Here is a 16844-nt window from a genome sequence, read left to right on the forward strand (position 1 = left end):
GCTCATGCATGTAATGGTTATTAAAGGTAAACATTCTATAGAGTGAGCAAAACCACATAAGAAGTTCATTCGAGGCTGGGAGCGGTGGCTCAGGGCTTTAATCCCAGCACTTTGGGAGGCCGAGGTGGGTGGATCACAAGGTCAGGAGATCGAGACCATCCTGGCCAACATGGTGAAACCCCATCTCTACTAAAAATACAAAAATTAGCTGGGTGCGGTGGCATGTGCCTGTAGTCCCAGCTACTCGGGAGGCTGAGCCACAGGAGTCGCTTGAACCCAAGAGGTGGAGGTTGCAGTGAGCCGAGATCGCGCCACTGCACTCCAGCCTGGTGACAGAGCGAGACTCCATCTCAAAAAATAAATAAAAATAAAAATAAATAAAAAGAAGTTCATTCGGTATTTTTTGGACATTTATGCCTACAAGGTATTGTGCTTTGCATGATGACATATAATAAACATACTTTCTCTCCTCTGGGAACATTCAGTTCAGCAAGACGGATGGATATGCAAACAGATAATTACAATGCATTTTAGTAAATGTTATTACGGTACGAACAATGTACTAGGAAAGTGTCTACCTATGGAAGCTGATGGTAGGTTTCATATAGGAAGAGATACTAAAATCAGGTCTTGAAAGACAGTGAGGAGTGCACCAGTTGGTACATGTACAGGTAGTTAGAGAACATTCCAGACATATACAAAGGATATGGAAGGACATGAATTTCAGGGAATAGTGAGATATTCAGTGTGGCTGCAATACAGAATATATAAAAAGATGATATGATGAAGAAAAGCTTGATGCCAGATTGTGAGGGGCCTTGTAGAGCATATAAAGGAATTTGGACTTAATCTTTTAGGAGATGGTAAGGAGTAACAATCATATTACTAATGTTTAAGAAAACAACTATGCAGGCATTCTGGAAGGCAGAGTAGATCAGGGAACGAAGTTGACACTTTCAGGAAGCAAAGTTGATTATTTGAGATAATTGTATCTGTTTCTTTCATTTCTATAGGAATCTTCCCACCTGTATTCTGCTCTATGTATTTTTTTTTTTGGAAAAACTTAGACTCACCTTTGTTATTCCCCTAATGTCTCCAAACTCCATAATTATCCAAAGAGAAACTGATATACTAATTTTAAATGTACCCACCACTTACCTCTAAGGACACAGACCATACTTCCTAGAATTATCAGTTACACAAGAAATCCAATGAAGCTATCTTCATCCTATTTTAGAAAGTTCATTGTAAAATTCGAAAGACTATAAGAATAGAGGGTTTTCCTGCTGGGTTTTTTTGTTTGTTCATTTAAAATATCCCTTTAATGGTGTAGTCATTGTGGAAAACAGTATGGTAGCTCCTCAGAAAAATCAAGCATAGAATTACTATATGATCCAGCAGTTCTTCTTCTGGGTATATACCCAAAAGAATTGAAAGTAGAGACTAGATATTTGTACACCCATGCTCATATCAACATTATTCACAAGAGCCAAAAGGCAGATGCAACCCAAGTGTTGTCCATTCACAGATGAATAAGTAAAATATCATATATCTACATAAGGGAATTATTTATCCTTTAAAAGGAAACAGACATCTCTCATACATACTACAACATGGATGAACCCTGAAGCCATTACACTAAGTAAAATAAGCCAGTCACAAAAGGACAAATACTCTATGATTCTACTTAAATGAAGAACTTGGAATAGTCAAATTCAAAGACACAGAAAACATAATGGTGGCTGCCAGGGGCTGTGGAGGGTGGAGAATGGGTAGTTATTGTTTTGGGGCACAGAGATTCCACTCAGGAAGATGAAAAACTCCTAGAGATGGATGGTCATGATGGCTGCACAACAATGTGAATACACTTAATGACAATAAACTATACATTTAAAGATGGTTAAGTTGGTAAATTTAATATCAACTTTATCACAATAATTTAAGAAATCTGAGGAACAAATGAACTACTGAATGTCTGTCAGCCTATCAGGTAAAGCCACCTGGTCTGTAAGGCAAAGGCTAGATCTTATTGTAGCTGCCTCTGTTATGGGGATGTACTAGAAGATTAACAATTTCCTTGGTGTGCGTGAGTGTGCACACACACACACACGCAACTGTCCTTAAAATCCTGTGTGTATATACACATACATATATACATATACATGTGTGTATATTTTTTTAAATTTGAACTAAAGTAGGTTAACATTGTATTCTACTTTAATAAAGATCAAGAAACACAATCTCTAATTTACAAAACCAATAAACTGAACTGCATTTTGAAGCAAAAAAAAGCTTGCTGGTCTAGTTTTATACCAACTCCTATTTTCTGGTCCAGTTCTAACATTATCTGGCAGGGACTTTTGCAAATTCCATTTCTCACTGATTCTTAATTTTTACCTTCGTCAAACAGAGTAAGACTCCTTGCTTCACCCCTACACACTGATCTCGGTCTACTGAGGAGATAAAATAAGAAAATGAATACATGACATTACTTTTAAAATATTCAATGATTTGGAATCGATACATTGTTTCATGAACACATGTGAAATCACTCAAAAAATTTTCAGTGTCTATTTTTCACTTTTTAATTGAGCTTTTAAACAATCTAATATGCACATAAGTTTGGGTAAAACATTCATTCAACAAAATAACACCCACTGGTACTCCAAGGGGTTTAAAAAAAATCTGTTCAATAAGGTGATTTCAACAAATTTTTACAGCAATTGGAGAAGAAAACATTCAGATCTTGTTTTCATAATTAACTAATCCATTATTAAATCCCATACAAAATATCAATAATTCTAAGATGATGCTAAAGTACTTAACACTCATTTAAAAAGCAAAATAAACACATGAATGTAACTTCCTTTTAAAAAGTTATTGACATTTTATGGCAAATCAGTTGTTGACTGCAGTAGTTAGAATACCCTCTTGGAAATGGGCCCAGTGACATTGTTGATACCTTAGTAAATTTTAATACTTAGAAAGAACCTGTTTTAAATCAATAAGAGTTCTCACTCTGCCCGTACCATTAATCTCCCTCCCAACATACCTTGTGCAAGCCTTTTTTTTTTTGTAAGGAGGGGTATCTTTTTCCTCACTGTTCAAAACTTTCAACTCTTAGTAAACACTGACCTCAGCTGCTAGCCAATATTACCCTTTTTGTAAGGAAAAACAGACTTACGATATCCAGTAGGAAGACATTAAAATCCCCAATGTTTGATACCATTAACTAAAGTTCACTAAAGTTTAAGCTTATGTAAAACATACACAAGTATCATTATTAAATTCTTGTACAATCAGAGGCACATGTGTTGTTGCTACCACCTATCAGCTATTTTTTTTAAACTCAAGACTAACATTCAAGAATGACCCTGAATCTATTTTCTTTCCTTCTGTCTCCAAATACCAGTCTTCTCCTCACCTAAGGTTACTCTCTCTAATTCTGCAAACCAGTATGGTAAACATCTTGTAAAATGGTCCCTCCCATTGAGACAGCTAAGTGGGAGGGGGTCCCTGGCAAAGCTCCTGCCAGCCTGTGCACTGGGGTGGAGCCTGAGGAAGTTTGCACTTTTGCAGAGGGGAGGAGCCTGGCCTTTCCTTTTCCCGTGTGGAACCTGGGATTCAAAAGGCAAGGTGGGAAGCACTGTAGCATTGACTTTGGCCTTGAGGAGAGTCCCTGTTTACCCTTTTTTCCTTTTTGCCAATGAAACCCTGCTTTACTCACCCTTCAAACCGTCTGCGAGCTTAAACTTTCACGGCCGTGGGAAAAGGACCCCATGCTCAACTGAACTAAGGAAAAGTCCTGCAACACTGTGGTTACTGTAGTCTTAATTCATAGACGCGGAAAACGTGCAACCCTCTCCCTCTTCTCTTTCTATTTATAAATTCCTTAATGCACCCAAACTATAAAAACTATAAATGAAATTATCTCTGTTTGGAAGTTCGAATTTGATTTAGAAGAAATAAGCTCCTCTAATAAAAAGTAGTTGAGTATTTAACTCCTTTATTAAATCTCTAAGCCTGATTATCATGTATTATCACCCAGAGAACCCAAGATCATGTGTTCCAGCACAGAACACCCTCCCTCAGCTGGTTATTTTTTTTATTTTTATTTTTTTTTTTTGAGACAGAGTCTCACTCTGTCACCCAGGCTGGAGTGCAGTGGCACAATCACAGCTCACTGCAAGATCCGCCTCCCAGGGTTGACGCCACCATTCTCCTGCCTCAGCCTCTCAAGTAGCTAGGACTACAGGCGCCCGCCACCACACCAGGCTAATTTTTTTTATTTTTTTTATTTTTAGTACAGACGGGGTTTCACCATGTTAGCCAGAACGGTCTCGATCTCCTGACCTCGTGATCTGCCCGCCTCGGCCTCCCAAAGTGCTGGGAGTACAGGCGTGAGCCACCGCGCCTCAGCTGGTTATTTTTTTAAAAAGTGGCTGTATTCATTCTATCTCAGGCTTACTGCTGACACTGTAATAATGCAGATTTACTTTTCCTTCTCAGGAGCAGATCCAGTTGCGGTATTCTACATTCACTTTTCCTGCATTTTCTGTTCAGACCATATCCAGGTCAAGCTCCATCCAGACACTGAGACAGCAGTTAAGAAGGGTTGGGAAAGTGGCCTAGGGTAATCTTCTGGGGTTACTAACAATCTGAAGAACTTAATGTAATTAGGTTGGCTTCAGAAAACAGAAAAGTAGCCTACATCCAGGGAATCCCTGTACTCACAATCATACCAGGAATCTCCTAGGAAAATGTCCATTCCTTCTTATCCACTCAATAAATCTTGCTGAGGGCTTACTATATAGCAGCAAGTATTGTACTTACAAAGCTGGATATAAATGATGAACAAAACAAATATAATTTCTGTCCTCAAATGTGTTGGAAGACACAATGCTATTTCCTTGAATATGCCAAGTTCTTCCTTCCTCAAGGCCTATCACACTTGTCTAGAATAATTATCTTTTACATCTTTGCCTACCTAAATCTTGTATCTCAGCTTAAATGGCCCGTTGTTGGGAAACCATTCCCTGACTCACCAATCTATCCTAGATTCCTACATTACATGTTTTCACAGCACTCTGAAATTCTCTTCATAAATCTTTACTGTTAGACATTTGGGCCAATATTTGCTTAATATCTGCATTTCAAAAATAAAGTACTAGCTGGTATACTTTCTATTGAAGTGAAACACACTTTTTGTATTTTGCATTTCCTTTCAAAAACATCTTGAATCTCATCTTTCTTTTAGGTGAATATTACATTTTTAATATGAGGCTAGAATTTTCTGTTCTTTATATTTTACTTGTAAGTTTTTTTTTACAACTTATCCAAAGATATTCTACCTTGTGCAAATTTTGTAATAAAATGACACAATTCTCCAACCTACTCTATTGTCTATGTGTACAATTTTTTTTCTATTTTACATACTAAATAAATTTACATAAATGCCCATATTTGATATCTAGTTAGCAAGCCAGGCAAGCTTATATTTCAATCCTTATTAAATGTAAAACTTTAGGCTTATTTAGCCTCTATGAGGCTAGTTTCTTCATTTGTAAAGTGGTTATAGTACCTCTCAAGGGTAAGAACAATCAAAGTATGCAAAACCCCTAGCAAAAGAGCAGGCTAAATAAATGACAGTTCTTTCCTCCATGTGGGAAAAAGGCACATGTTTGAAAATGTAGCCCCTATGAAATATTACACTTTACAGTACCTAATCCAATTTCCTAAAAGGGAACAAGTCTAACTTTTTTCTTCATGGGATGTATTTCAGGTCAGGGGTTGACAAACTTTCAGTAAAGGGCCAGGTTATAAATATTTTAGGCTTTGTGGGCCACATACAGTCTCTGTCAATATTCTTCATTTTTGTTTTTAATAACCTACCAAAAATGTAAAAAGCATTCTCAGCTTGTAGAAAGAAAACAGCCCAATGGCTAGAGTTTGCTGACCCTCTGCTTCGGGTTCATCATTACTCATCAATTCTGCCCTTACTTTTCCTATTACTTCACCTTAATCAATACCCAACTGAACAACTACTCTCCTTACTATTTAGTAAGCTTTCAGTATAACAAACACTAATCAAGTACTTGCATATCTGTAAGGGCCTGTAAGGTAACTCACTACCCTAAAAAAAAAAAAAAAAAAATCACATGCTACAAAACAAGTACAAATAAAGCCTTCCGAAGTCTTCGTCTGGTGTCGCCTTGCTCTTCCCTCTGATTTCTCAGTATATTACTACTAGTGATTTATGCTCATGATCAGATTTCTCTTACCACAATCTTGTAATGAAGTTGGTGGTTTTAATTCCTTTGTAAGAATTTGATTAGGCTTTTTGTACCACAGAGTTACAAGTCCCCTAGTGTTCATTTTTCATTAGACTCTCCCCTTACAATTCTGAAGTACTATTATAACTCACCTTCTTTTGTTCCCCAACTTCCAACACAATCATTTCATCCTCTTTTTGTAGTTCAGTTCACCTCCCTATCCCTAATTCTCTAATTGTTTTCCTTCCCTTTTATGTATAAGCCCCAGGAAAAAATTCTGATTTAGGTATGAGAATGAGTTCCTGTTATTGCTCTGCCTATGATGATCTGTGCATTCTTACCCTGAGTAGCGTTGTTTCCTCATCTATCATAGGGATCGAAACAGCCTATGATGCCAATCAGAGACAGTTATTAAATGCAGATGAAATAACACATGTGAAAGCTACTTATCTGTAATCTACAAAGTAAGAGAACACTAAGATCTAAATCAGACTTGATTCAAGAATTGGCTCTGCCATTTATGACCATGGGCAAGTTAATTAACCCCTCTAAGCCTCACTTTCCTCATCTGTAAAGACAGTAATAATACCTACTGTATCAGGTTTTGTGAGAATTCCATAACATAATCCATGTTAAGCACTTATCATAGTGCTTAGCACATAGTTAAGGCTCAAAAATGTTAACATAATTGTTATTTGTGGGAAAGAAATATTTCTATTCCAGGCAGCCACAGGCCTTGCATGTAAATTATTGGGAAGTGGTGCAAGATGGGTTATCTAAAATTGGAGGGTAAATTATAATACAAATAGGAATGAGTGTGGCTCATAACATGTGGTAAAGTGAGAGAGCCGGGCAATGTCTGAGGTGTGTGCATTTACACTTTGTGTAGCCTAGGCAGCTCATTTTAGTGGGGTGAAATTTTCTGTGCACGCCTACTATTTCTCAGGTGAAATCATGCATAAGCAAAAGTGAAATTTGCATTATGCTCAAAGTGTTGCCTAATATCAATCACGTAAGAACAAAAACTCCCATTTTTCAAAACAATCATTACAGCAGAATTGACTGTATTTATTCTCACACTATGAACTCATGAAAAATGTTATCTGAGTTAGAACTGTAGTCACTTTCCACAAAGCCTGTGTTACTCTTCAATTTCCTATTAGTCCAAAGTCTTTCCCTAGTAAGAGCTGTCCTTTGCCTGTCAGTACTGAGCCACTATGCAACATGATTTAAAACATTTCTTAGCTGCAGCCTTGATTGTTTCATCAGCTTTCCCTGCTGGGGACAGCTTGATTCAGAGAGCCATGCCACACTTGTTTAGATTTCCAGTTGATCCCCTGTCCCCAAATGTCCATTCCAATAAAGGAGTAAAATGTCTTATAATCTATAACACTGTTATATCATTCTATTTTTTTCAGTAACCAAATATTTATAATAAGCATGTACTGAATGCAAGGCAACCTAGTAGAAACAAGACAAAACCACCTCTAACCCATCATAGTAAGAGATAGACATTAAGTAATTCAATCAGTTAAACTCAGTCATTAGGAAGTAAAATATAACACATGTAAAAATAAATATAACAGAAGATGGAACACAAAACACCGTAAGAAAATGCAGAAAGAAGAAGGGGAAACCAAGAAAAATTTAATGGCAGTGGTCAGTAAACCTTAAGGATGAGGTAAATTTTGAATATGAGGGAGAGACTTTCTAATTACACCATGTGTCAAGAAAAAGAGGCAGGAAATGGAAACTGTAAAGCATAAAGAAGAAGCTTAAGCCATACATTAAGATACATGACCCAAAAGATAAGTTACACACTGGACATTGAATTTCATATAATGGGAAATGAGAACTCTACTGACAATTTTTAGCCAGAAGACTGTAGCATGAATTATGAATGGGCAAAGGGAGCCCAACTGGCTTTTAGAATCCAGGCTTTGAATAAGTTAAGAGAATTGAAAGAGTCTTTGGAATGCTCGGCCAGAGCAGCAGGAGGGCTTTCCCCACCCACAATCCCAGGCTTTGTGTCCAAGATTGATATTCATGGCTCTGCTTAATGCAGTGGTCCCCAACCTTTTTGGCACCAGGGACTGGTTTCATGGAAGACAATTTTTCCAAGGCAAGAGTAGGGGGGATGGATCAGAATGAAACTGTTCCACTTCAGATCATCAGGCATTAGTTAGATTGTCATAAGGAACACACAACCTAGATCCCTCACTTGTGCAGTTCACAATGGGGTTCGACTCCTGTGAGAATCTAATGATGTTGCTGATCTGACAGGAGGCAGAGCTCAGGCAGTGATGCTTGCTGGCCTACTGCTCACCTCCTGCTGTGCGGCCCAGTTCCTAAAAGGCTGCCAACAGGTACTGAACCATGGCCCAGGGGTTGGGGGACCCCTGGCTTAAGGGATACTCACTATGTCATTTGGTCTGGCCAACTGTATAAATGGTGAAATAAAGAAAAATTACTTGCATAATGAGGAAAAGCATTTTTTTTAGAAACAAGGAAGATAAAGAATCCAGTGGAATCTAATACTACAGTAATAATGAGATGTCAGAGAGTTGTTACCACAGCATTAAATCTAATGATCAGAATAATATAATTGGCAAAGTTAAATAATATTGCTCTAAATTACATCTAAATACCTGACACAAAGAATTTTTAATAATCAAGAAAATGCACACAAATGTTCCTAAAACCAAGCTCTTTAACAAATGTTGATACAAAATCTAAGACAAGCTTAAGAAACTCACATTTCATTCAGCTCAGATCTTACATTACCAAGTACAGACAGACAATATTTCACAAATTGCTTTTGCATTTTAGAAAATATATTGAGCATTAAAACTACCACGTTTCTTCTAATCAAATTAACAAACCTAGTTAATATATTTTGTACACATGATTCTGTATAAAAATGCCACAAATTTAACCGAAGTATAATTTCTTCATGTCGCTGGAAAATCAATTTTTAAGTGCTTACATGTCAAATTAAACAAGTCAAAACAAATACACAAACTTAAACTCTAAAAAAAGAAATTTTAAAATACTAGATTGTTTACATTAGAAATATCCTGTATAATAAATGATCAAAAGACTATATGATAACCTACCTCATTATATTCTCTTCAAAAAATATTTATACAATTCAACTAAGCTATTATTTAAAAGGCCAGAATTTTTTTTAAGATAGTCTCGCTCTGTCACCCTTACTAAAGTGCAATGGCACAATCACAGCTCACTGCAGTCTCAGTCTCCTGGGATCAAGTCATTCTCCTTCACTTAGTCTCTTGAGTAGCTGGGACTACAGGCATGCACCACCATGCCAGGCTTGCTTATTTATTTATTTATTTATTTATTTTGGTAGAGACAAGGTCTCACTATGATGACCAGGCTGGCCTTGAACTCGTGGGCCCAAGCAATCCTCCTGCCTCAGCCTCCCAAAGTGCTGGGATTACAAGCATAAGTTACAGAACCTGGCCAAAAGTTTAAAGTGTAATGAGTTCATTTTCGTCACCTTAAAACTCCAAGGTTCATACCTACCTTGATGATTTAATGACAAATGACATCACTGAAAAGTAAACTATAAAAGAGACTTCTCTATACAATTTATGTCAGAACTATTTACATAGAAATGAGACTAAGCAGCATATCTCCTCCATAGTCATTTCCTCTTATATACAATTTGCTTAAGTTAAATTGAAAAAAAATTGTTTCCAAGTCTAGTTGCTGAAAAACGGAAACCTCTTTTATAACTCAAGGTACTGCAGACACAAGGGTATCTTACTAAAGGTGGAGACAGGTGGATCAGGGAACAAAATATTTTACATACCATTCCAGGAACATATATGGAGATTTACACTCCACATTAATACTGCCATTTGCCTTAGAGTTTGGCCACTAAAGCTGACCAAAGCTTTATAGCAAGGGTAAGAATACACCAGGCCATAAACGTCTTGAGGAACCTCACCTATTTATGCTACAAAAAAGCTGTATATAATATTTCTATGGGTAGTTAAAATTTGTGTAAATTGATAATGCTCTTTACAGTATAGAAGGGTCCTAAGAAATAATAGAGACATTACAGGAAAATCAACACATCTAAGAATGTATTTCAAAAAAGGATCAAAACAGCCATAACCATGGCACCTAAACTCAAGAACCTACTATATTTCCCAAGACCAAAACAGTAACTTAGCCAGTTATTTATTTTTGCTCTCTATCTAGTCTGTGTTACGATGTTATTAGCTCTTATTTGTTTTTAAATAGCCTTGCACTTAATTACTAGTGACAGAATAATAACAAAAAAGTTCCTTCTGAGTAAGAGTAAATGTAACAAATCAATAAGAACTACTTATAGATCTTTATATATTATGAATTACATGTTTGTCACTAACTCAAGTTTGATATTTAAAACATAATTATAAAATTGAATATTTTGAAAGAGTTGTTTCTTAAAAGCTTCCATTAATTGACTATTTAAACATTTACAAGTTCCATTAATATACATGGGCTTTAAAAAAAACTTTAAATACACATATTCAACTGTATTTTAGGTCCCAAGCAAAATGTTTACACAGAAATTTGGCAGTGTTAAATCTGTGGACTCAAAGCCAATAACAACCTAAGAAGTCTAAACTTGGTTAATAAGCAAATTTTCATAGTACAACTAACATTGTATAAACAATCCAAAGCAGTTAATATTTATAAGATAATCAATGTTTTGCATACAAGGTTAAGTTCAAAGTAATTCTTTAAATATTTGATACATTACGCCCACGGATTCCCAATTTGTAATAGTCAACAGACCTCTTCTTAGCTATAATATAAGGGGAAAATTATTCTCTTAAATACCGTGACCTAAAGGAAAGAAATCCTTTGAATCTCCACCTCTGTAAGCCAGAAGACAGGAGGCAAGCCCCTGTGGAGACTGAGTTACCACTAATTTCACCAAGTTCAGAATCCACTCGGAATACTAAATGGGAAGTTAAAAAGCAATTATAGGGCTTACTTGGACTAAAAGTATTGCTACATGTTTCAAGGTCTACAAATGCCCTTTATAATAATTATGCCTTTGAGAGCCCTCCTTAGCAAAGAAAATATTAACAAACTCAAACTTACCTACCGACACAGTTCAGGAAATACTCCTCTAAGCAATCGTCCAGGCAATATTGAGAGGCCATTCCACTCAGTTTACTTATGTGCCAAGTGACCTTTGGCACAACGTCAGAAAGGGTGGGACTCTAAGCGTCAGTTTCGGCATTGTACTGTACCGAACAAAATTTCTGATTTGGTTTCTCTAGGGCGTTAACTAAGATTTCCTCCTCTTGTTAAGTAAGTAAACACAGCTACCACTACACTTCCAACTCTTGCCTAAGATGATTTTTTTTAAAGTTTTAAATGGTGAAAATAATACTGGCTAGCATTGACTGAAAGCTTACTGTGTGGTCTAAATTAACGCTATATAGACAGACATCATTATTACTCCCATTTTAGAGTGGTAGAATCTGAGAAATGGTAGTTAATAAGTAACTTATGGGAATTCCAGGTACAGAAATATGGTCAACTGAGCTCATGAAGACTTCCCACTACAGACACTAAGAAAAGAAGAAAATAAGTGTAACAAAATTAAATACGTAGCTTTACTTGCAAAAAAGATAATTCCCTGATGCTAAACCAAAGCCAGAACTGATAGCTAAAATAGTAAGCACAAAAGCATACATTGTCAGCTGTGGCCAACACTGGAGCTATGGGGATAATCACTGGAGTCTCTTTAGCACTTAAGTATAGATTGAAATTGGTAACAACATGCCCCTTGAAGGAGAAAGAAGAGAATAAAGTGCTCCCTCAAGAGAGAAAGCACTCTGCTGGATTTCCAGCCCCATGAAACCTTCACAACTCTAAAGCAGGCCTGATACTTATGCAGGGACAGAAGGGGAGGCCCTGGGCACACATGAGGTAAAAAGTTGGTACTGAGATTCTTCCAGAAAACCAGGGCTGTCTTCAAAGGTCTATCCTCATAGTTAAAAAGTGGTGGTGGGGTCAGGGGAGGAGAAATTCACTCGTAGTCATATTAAGACTTCAAGGGAGCTTGTCTCTGAGAATCTGGGTGAAGAAGACAGGGGAAATGCTATAAATGCTCTAAGAAATTAAAATCCTAAACCTATGACACAACAGTTTTGAAATTTGAATTTTATTTGTATGAGAATTTCCTAGGTAAAAAAATTAAGAATCTCCAATCTAAGGAATTAGATCCTGGACCAGTGAAATCTCTAAAGTATCTAGAAGAAACAAACACAAAACTATTTTAAAGTGATGATAGATAAACAAGGCCCCATAGGATTTCTTTGGATAGAAAAACCAAACCAAAACAAAACAAAACAAAAAATAATCCCCATTGAAGATGAGCTTATAAATTTAGAGATTATAAAATATGTGAGAAAATTATTTACTGTGATTGTTAACAAATATGTCAAACAGAAAACTGAGTGCTCAACTAATTTTTAATATGAAGACGCCAAAAAAGTATATTTAAATTATTAAATAAATGGAGAAAGAAAAAAGAGCCTATAAAGAACATAAACTAAAAACTCTGTATGTTTTATAAAACCAAATTATATTTGAATAAAGATATGGCACAGGCTGGGTACGGTGGCTCACATCTGTAATCCCAGCTCTTTGAGAGGCCAAGGTAGGAGGATCCCTTGAGTCCAGGAAGTCAAGAGCAGCCAGGGCAACATACCAAGACCCCATCTCCACAAAAAATTCAGCAATCAGTCAAGCGTGGTGGTACACACCAGCAGTCCTAGCTGCTCACGAGGCTGAGACAGGAGGACTGCTTGAGCCCAGGAGTTTGAGCCCAGGAGTGAGCTATGATCACGCCACTGTATTCCAGCCTGTGTGACTGAGCAGGACCCAACTCTTTAGCCCATTTCCCACTTTGAATAAAAAAGTGCTGCTTGTTGCCAGTGCAGTATTCTTGGGGCAAATGGGAAATGGGTTAAAAAAAAAAATACATTCTCTGTATACTGCACTCAGAGTTTTCATCAGGTTTCTATAACTTTAAAAGGGAAAAGCATCACTATAAATAGAATTTTTAAAATGTATTTAGAAAAGCAATAGTCAATGTCAGAAGTCAATTGTCTGGCAGAACCTATTCTACATCCACTTTTGTTCTCTACCATCTCTCAAGCTCCTGACCACTGTATGCTGCAACTCCTTATTCCTGAAAATTCTGACCCATCCCTTGGGCCATTCTTTCCCATCTCCAGCACCCCTGCAAAAAAGATTGAATGGAAACTGTGACATGCCACTCACATCTCCTTTCAGGATGGAAGGGCTGATTCCCCAACTGCTGTAGTGCTGCCTGCAGACAACCTTCAACTATCAGCTCTTTCAGGATGGCCTCACTTCACCCAGTATCACACACCCTTCCCAGAGAAGCCCACATCCAAAGATTAGTTGACATGTGGAAGACAAAGCCTTGGTCCCCTTTCTCCAACTGGGGACAAGGGTGAGGATCCCTCTCAGCTTTGGAGCACCCCACAGGTCAGATCTTCTTTGAGACTACATGGCAGCCCAACATCCCCCTCGGCCCAACAGTGTTTCCTTCCTTCCCTTCAACCACAGGGGCTGATCCCAAGAGCGCTTTCTTTTTTTTTTTTCTTTCCTTTTTTTTTTTTTATTTTTGAGATGGAGTTTCACCCGCTGCCCAGGCTGGAGCGTGCAGTGGCACAATCCTGGCTCACTGCAGCCTCCTCCTCCTGGGTTCAAGTGGTTCTCCTGCCACAGCCTCCTGAATAGCTGGGACTACCAGTGTGCGCCACTATGCCTGGCTAATTTTTTGTGTTTTTAATAGAGACGGGGTTTCACCATGTTGACCAGGCTGGTCTCAAAATCCTGACCTCAGGTGATCCACCGGCCTCCCAAAGTGCCCAGCTAATTTTTTGTGTTTTTAATAGAGACGGGGTTTCACCATATTGACCAGGCTGGTCTTGAAATCCTGACCTCAGGTGATCTGCTGGCCTCGGCCTCCCAAAGTGCTGGGATTACAGGTGTGAGCCACCACACCTGGCCCCCAAGAACACCTTCTAATAAACTTTACCGAACACTAATTCCCATCTCAAAATCTGCTTTCTGGGGAACCCAAACTGCAACAGAAGGACATCAGGAAAACAAACAAACAAACAAACAAAAAAAACATGGTAGGACACAGAAACTGAAGGGAGTGAGAAGAGGATAATAATATTAAGTCTTGAAACCAATGGAGAGAACAGCAGAAAGTACTAATATAATTCCTCAATGAGAAAATCAGTATTAAAAGTAGCAAGAAGAAAACCCTTCAAAATGAAGAATATAATCAAAATAAACACCATAATCATAAAATTCCAACCCAACATTTCAAAGTATCACTAAACTTGAGAGCTGAAAGAAATGAGAGAGTGTCCCAATTCCAATCCCTGTCATTTTTAAGATACTGTCTCTTAAAAATGGTCCACAGGTCTGCCAAATGCCAAAAAATGTTGCTGCTTGGAAATAGACAGTTTCCTAGTAATAAGTTAACAGGTACAGTTAATACCCTGCTGTTAAACAAAATTCTGATATACCTTTGGCTCCTGAATTATCTATCAGTAAAGATGTTAATGAAGTCTTACGAAAGGCTAATCTGGCACAGGCTGATATATGACAAATCATTGTCCAAATATTTAAAAAATGGCATGGACTGAAACCATCCATAGTCATTCATATGCATACACAGGATATCAATGATGTGGGACAATTCTAAGCAAAGCTCATGGGTATTTGCTGATTCCTTCAGTTTTCTATGATAGGGCAGTTTACCAGAAGTAGTCACATGAAATATTATATATTTGGAATGTGACAGATTTGGTTACTGCACTTTTTTCCAAAGCTCTTGAAGGAAGCTGGAAATTGCACACACACACACATCTTTACTGATAACCTTGCCCTAAATTCCCATACTTTGTAACTACAAATATAGAGGCAGACAAAATAGGCTGTAACATAATCTGTCAGCTAAGATCATCAGATCCAAAATGATGTGAGGTCACTTACAAAAATTGTTAGGACAACCAAGCAGAATCGATCAACAATGTCACAATCCATTCATCTTGGAAGTATAAGCAAAATTTCACTTTCAGTTCCTGTATTGTTCAACCCCAATTCCTCATTGGTCCTTCATTCCTTCTTCTCATAAGATCCACTATCTGCTTTGTCTTCTTTAAACCAATCCTTCTCCTAACTTTAATACCTTTTTCAGTGAGAGTAAGAAACCCAAAATAAGTTTCTAAAGAAATACTCTAAACTACATATTGTCAAACTTCAATTACATACATGCTAAGCTAGTTAAATCCGTATGGATAGAATGATCAATCAAATGCTTTAACAATTTACCTGGAGAGGGACAGGAGATGTAATATGACTCATCTTTGGGAGAATCATATGTAACTACAATTATAGTCATGCAAAAGGACAAACATGCATGGCATGTAAATGACAGGAATTTGTTAAAACATTCAATGAGTCAGTATGGGTTGAAGCTATTGTTTGGCTGTAGAGCTAGGATTAAAGGTAGAAAAAAAAAAACAAAAAAAGGGGGCCAGGCACAGTGGCTCACACCTGTAATCCTAGCACTTTGGGAGGCCGAGGCGAGTGGATCACCTGAGGTCAGGAGTTCAAGACCAGCCTGCGCAACATGGTGAAACCCCATCTCTACTAAAAATACAAAAATTAGCTGGGTGCGGTGGCACGTGCCTGTAATCCCAGCTACTTGGGAGGCTGAGGCAGCAGAATCGCTTAGGCCCGGGAGGCAGAGGTTGCAGTCAGCCGAGATAGCGCCATTGCACTCCAGCCTGGGTGACAGCACGAGACTCCATCTCAAAAAAAAAAAAAAAAAGAAAGAAAGAAAAAGAAAATGAAATGGACACTTCTTAGCATGAATAAATATAAACAGCAGGACCAATATTATACGTTCTTTCCATAAGTTATTTAGAAGAGTGAGACCATACTTAAATTAAGTGTATAGATGGTATTAGTAGTCTAAGTTAGGAAAATATTGATTTGAGAAAGATGTACTGCAAAATTATGCAACAGGGAATATAAATGAACAAAATGGTAGTTTTGCCTTAAATAGGCAATGTTTAGGAATGCATTAAGGGAAACACCACACCAACTTATTTGATTATGGATTTTAAATGTCACTTTCAACCTAAAAATCACTGTACAGCTCCAATAAGACATGATCTTATTTGGCAATTTCAGTTAAAAGGCCAGCAAGAAACAAAAAAAATTGGGGGAAAAAGTGATTTCTCATTTCCATTCATGTCCTATAACTAAAGATTAGATGTAAAGTGTTAAGACCTCAGCACAAGGAAACCAAAAGCTTGTGTTTGTGCGCCAAGTCTGCCACTTTATAGCTCTATAACCTTTGGTGAGTAACTTAACCTCTCTCAGCCTCCACTTCCTCACCTGTAAAATGAGACCAATGAGACCAATTTGTAAGTCTCATTCAGATCCAATACCCCAGAACATTTTCCTAATTCAAATTTA

The 16844-nt window shown here is 37.5% G+C and overlaps 1 protein-coding gene across 3 annotated transcripts in view; it reads right to left on the reverse strand.

The window, feature by feature from the left end:
* The window catches only part of EPS8 (epidermal growth factor receptor pathway substrate 8), a 178272-nt gene that overhangs the window by 93576 nt on the left and 67852 nt on the right, over nucleotides 1-16844 (reverse strand). Inside the window, exon 1 of one of the 3 annotated variants that reach the window (XM_032159719.2) lies at nucleotides 11401-11469. The exons of 1 other annotated variant lie outside the window; for it this stretch is intronic. The gene's annotated coding sequence lies outside the window, so the exon portion shown is untranslated. Of the gene's footprint in view, nucleotides 1-11396; nucleotides 11470-16844 lie in introns of those variants that run through there. One more of the 3 variants, XM_032159720.2, reaches the window with a different exon arrangement.

Source organism: Hylobates moloch, unplaced genomic scaffold, assembly GCF_009828535.3.
Source record: "Hylobates moloch isolate HMO894 unplaced genomic scaffold, HMol_V3 SCAFFOLD_8, whole genome shotgun sequence".
In the NCBI taxonomy this organism is placed as follows: Eukaryota; Metazoa; Chordata; class Mammalia; order Primates; family Hylobatidae; genus Hylobates; species Hylobates moloch.